The 5,032-nt window shown below is 36.5% G+C and overlaps 1 non-coding gene across 1 annotated transcript; it reads right to left on the bottom strand.

Moving 5' to 3' along the window:
- Positions 1 to 2,548: 2,548 nt before the first annotated feature.
- On the bottom strand, positions 2,549 to 2,707 carry LOC115868465. Its single transcript, XR_004045615.1, has one exon. It is a non-coding gene; the product is annotated as a U1 spliceosomal RNA (small nuclear RNA).
- Positions 2,708 to 5,032: the final 2,325 nt, after the last annotated feature.

The following is a 5,032-nucleotide window of genomic DNA, read 5'->3' as shown; positions in this document are numbered from 1 at the left end:
CAGTCAAAGGCTTACCCATTCAGTTCCTAGGGCTTCTTAATGTATCAAAGGTGTGGTAACTCATGCGCTGGGTAGGACAATAGATACTCTTAGATTAACTGATGCTATTTGGCATGACTTTAACTAGAAGCAAAATAAACCTTTACTAAGAATACTCTATAATTTTATGTAACACATAATTTATCTTATTTAGTTCCCCAAACACTCTACACAACCCACAGTTTTATGAAAAATAAGAAATAGAATCCATGTTCTTCTCAGCAGACCAGGTTGGGTAAATGCTCCCAATAGTAACCCCCATTAAATATCAAACTCCATAAGCATATAACCCTGTATGATATCAATTGGACTTTGAAAAATTCAGTAATAGCTAAGAGTTATATTCATAAATGTAGACCAAGCAGCAGTTGTTTGAACAGAACAAGGGGTTGCTATGTTTTTTTTTTACATCAGGAAAAGCATGTATTCGAGTTTTAACTCTTCACTATACATATTAATTTGTATGCTGAACAAATGATCTGAGAAGATGGATTATATAAAGAAGAATGTGGCATCACTGGCAGGAAGATTTATTAATGACTTGTAATATGCAGACACCACCAACCTAGTTACTAAAGCTGAAGAACTCTTGCATCATTTAGCAACGAAGATGAAAGACAAAGCTTTCCCTATAGAAGTCCATAAAGAAAACAAAGGTTCTCATAACTGCACCCATAAGCAACAGCATCATAAAGGGGGGACAGTTTGAAGTAGTCAACGATTTCATCATATTAGGAGAAGATTTGGTGGTGTAGTAGGTATGAATTCAGCTGCTAACTGCAAGGTAGGCAGTTCAAGACAACTAGCCACTCTGTGGGGAAAAGAGAGTTTCTCTGTGGTAGAGTTGCCCCACTCTGTGGAGAAAAGAGAGTTTCTACTCCCGTAAAGAGTCACCATCTCAGAAACCCACGGGGGAAGTTCTGCTCCGTCCTAGAGGTTGCTATGTGTTTGGAATGGGCTCAATGGCAAGGGAGATTTTCGGTTTTGAATTCACAGTCAGTGTTAGTGGGAGAAGCAGTAAGAAAAAAAAAATCAAACCATGCATTTCATTGGGCAAATCTGATATCAAAGATGTCTTTGAAACAATATGGTGGACAAAGTGACACAATGTATGGTACTTTGAGTTACATCATATGCGTGAGAAAGCCAGAAAATCTGTCCGGAAGACTAAAGACCTTATGCCTTTGAGTTATGATGTTAGATAAAAATATTGAATATACCATGGACTACCAGAAGAATGAACAAATATGCCTTGGAAGAAAGGGGAAGAGGACTTCATCTCATGTTCTTTGCGTAGATAACCAGGAAGAGCTAGTTCTGGAGAAGACCATTATGTTGGTTAAAGCAAATTGTCAGCTCCCCCCAAAAGAAGAGTGAGACCTTCAATGGGATTAGACTGACATGGGGGCTGCAATGAGGCATTCAAACACAGAACTCATCATGAGGATGGTGTAGGGCACATCATCAGGAAAGAGAGCTGGCTCAATGGCACCCCACAACAACTCTCGGTGAGCTCTGAGATCATTACTTTATTTATCTGAGCCTCCAGTGCTTCATCTGAATACTTAATGATAACAATCCACACTCTACATAGGCTGATTGTTAAATAAAGTAATGTGTGTAGAATGTTAGTACAGATATTGCAGAAAAAGAACTTTGATGGTTCATATAGGTAATACATGAAGAAATTGAAATCCTTCTCATCCACTTGATTAAAAAACAGAGATTTTTTTACTGAAAAATAATACCTGGATACTGAAGTATTATTGAATTACAAAAAAGGCGGTAGATGTCTAAAGAGAAAATGAGTGTTTTCTCTATTCACTCCATTAAACAATGCATATTAGCCATAAAAACAAAGTCAACTTTTCAAAATCCTTTCACAAAGTAGAAAATAGCCACCCTAAAAAAATGCTATCTCAGAATCGCTCCAAAGTCCAGAGTCTCTAACATGTCCACTGATATCACCTTTGGTGGACATTTGATGTAGAAATGAAAATCCAGAACCCCTTTAACGGAGGAGTCTACAGGTTCTTATTGACTCAGAGACTGCCTGTGGGTTTCCGAGACTGCACCTGTTCACAGGAGTAGAAAGCCCAGTCTTTCTCCCGCGGAGTCACTGGTTTGTTCGAACTGCTGAACGTGTGTCCCACAGCCCAACGTAGAACCTCTCTACCTCCAGGGCTTCCCTTATAGTAATGATGAAATATTTGGAAAGTCTCCATGAGAAGGAAGAAAGATATCTAGTGATAAATGGCAGAGTCTGCTCAAGTTTTACCTTTGTGAGAATTTTTTATTCATTTTCCTTAACACATTTTACCTCCATAGTCATCATACTTTGAAAGTGGACATACAAATCTCCACTAACAATAATGGGGGCAGTGTCCTCATTAGATCAGTGTCCATGGACGGTAGATAAATATTGCATGCATAACACTATGCTTGAAAGAAACTACCAAGAGACATCACAACTCTAAATTAGGAAGATATTTCTAACTTTTTTTTTTTTCTTAGCACGAACGCAGTCCCCCACTACCACAAATTATGCAGTTGAGTTTCCCACATTTGGGGAAATCACAGGGGTCAGCACATCCGGAGTGCAATGGGTGAGCCTCGCCCTGGGAAAACCACCTTTGTGATCATGGTATCTCCCCTGCCGGGTAAGTATTCTAACTATTTTAACAATGAATGGTTTTACTAAGGTCTGAGTCCAAGCAATGGAGCAAGTGAAGCTATGGCTTAAAAAAAAATCTAGACTAACTTACACAAGACAAACAAGCAAAAAAAGACAAACAAACATAAATTATAATTTCAGTAGTGCATGGGGGAAGTTCTACCCTGTCCTATAAATAGACTCAATAGCAGTCAGTTCAGTTTTGATTTATTTTTTTTAAAGCACCCATTATAACTTTAAGGAGGAAATTCTGGTGTATTTTATTTATTTAATTAAAGAGTAATTCCTTACTATCTTACATTTATAGGTACTTAAGTAACCGTTCCTAAATATTATACTATTACCTTCTGCAAATGAGATAAAGAGGGTGCATTCCAGTTAATTCCATATTGAGTTGAGAAAGTAGATGTTCAGACATGTCGTTTAACACAAGATCTCCCAACTGGGAGCTGAAAAAGAGAGAGGCAAACTCATATCTTTTGATTTCCTGTCTTCTTTCTTTATCATACTTCATCTCAGAAGTTTTGAACTTAATTTTGGCCTAATCCACAAAACAGAAATGGAAAAAATAATAAGAATGTAATTCCTGTTTAATTAAAGGGTAGTTTGGCAGAGTTTCAGATAAGATTTCTAAAAGTAGGGATATTATTTATTTGTTCACTCTTTGGCTCTCATTGCCTTTAGAATGATAGACTAACTAGGGGATGGATTCTGCCTCTTTTGCTAGCTATTGCTTCCTATTGCCTCAAGAATATCTACCACCCTGGCTCTCAATAGATATTTGTTATCTGAATGAACAAGTGGTTTAAAATTAATTATGTGACTTTGTATATTAAAAACAAGACAATATACAAGGGACCTTCAAAAGGTTCATGGAAAATACCACCATCTTTCAATTCCATTTCTGTAAACATTTTGAAGCCTGCTGATACGGGACAAAAGAATTCAATAGCAATTTTACACAGGCAGTCTGCTTATTGGACAACGCCTACTTGCACTTTAATACTTTGTACATTTGAGCTCACTTTAAAAAGATTGGCCAACACCTACTCACAATATTTTTTCTAATAACAATCATTTCACTTTCTGTACGTATGAATTTTAAATCATTGAAACTTTCTCAGTCTTTTATTTCACTAAAATGTGGCTATGTAAGATTCATATGCACCCAGTCTTTCTTGGGTGCAGAGTTTAAAAGGCACGGTTGGTTAGGAGCAGATCTCATATACACCCCAGGAAACTGCCTGGACTTGAAACCACATTGATTATACACTCAGAAACCCTAGGTTTAAGAAATATCATATATAGATCACTCTATGTTTAAAGATAAAATTTACATAGACTACATGGATCCCTGCGTGTATAATCTTCCTTTCAATAGCCTGTTTGGACAGTATAAAAACTTAGACACCTGCGTAGTCAACACTGAAAGCCAGCTCTAGATTTTTGGTTTATGATTATTTCCTTTGGAAAATTTCTATTTCCGTTTGCATCTTCTCCTATTAGTTCCCTGCTATTTTCACTAATAAAAGAACTATTGGTTCTGATTGACTTCAAGAAGCGGAAAAATCCAGATTAGTTGGAATTATTAACTAATTTACAGATGGGAGAAAGTGTGATTCAAATAGATCCAGGATGTGGACTCTAAATTTACTTATTGCCATGTGGTGGGCCAGAGTGCCCAAACGACAGAATCGAGGTGCTGACATAGAATGCCCAGCAAATGGTAAAGCTTGACAATGAGTTCTAGATGATTCTTCACGTGGCATCAAACTGTCTTACACTTGATACTTCAGGTGGAATTAGTTCATTTTATTTGTTTCAGCAAATACCTGGAAGGAATGTTCCTGTCTTAGAAATAAACCAGGGACTTTATTCTTTAGGGGAAAAAATATTGAGGTTGAAATAAAAGTCAAATATTAGTACTATCATTTTTCTTGAGGGAAAATATAAAGGATTTGTTCTCTTCAACAAACTAGCAATCTTTCGGTTCAGATTCAATCACTCCTTTGAAATTACATGCTCTCTCTCTTTTGTCAGGTATCTGTCTCTTTGATGTATATTTCCTCCTTAAATTCCTTTATCTCTAAATGACACAATTAAATAGAGGATGCTATTTTAAGAAGACAACTGACATTTGAAATGATAAAGAGAAAACTGATATACATTTTAGAAGTCAAATAGAAGAGAATAGGCAAAGTAAAAGGAGGTAGAATCGAAATCATAGTAAGATGTTAGCTATGTTTTAAAGCTAAAGAAGCTCTTTAGAAGTAACTGGAAATCATTAGGAAGCAAGTTGTTCAGGATATTGGGAACACA

Source organism: Echinops telfairi, unplaced genomic scaffold (genome assembly GCF_000313985.2).
Source record: "Echinops telfairi isolate 266 unplaced genomic scaffold, ASM31398v2 ScPeMD7_10;HRSCAF=50, whole genome shotgun sequence".
NCBI classification, from domain to species: domain Eukaryota; kingdom Metazoa; phylum Chordata; class Mammalia; order Afrosoricida; family Tenrecidae; genus Echinops; species Echinops telfairi.
Note: the sequence above shows the minus strand (reverse complement) of the source record. Positions and strands in the feature narration are given on the sequence as shown.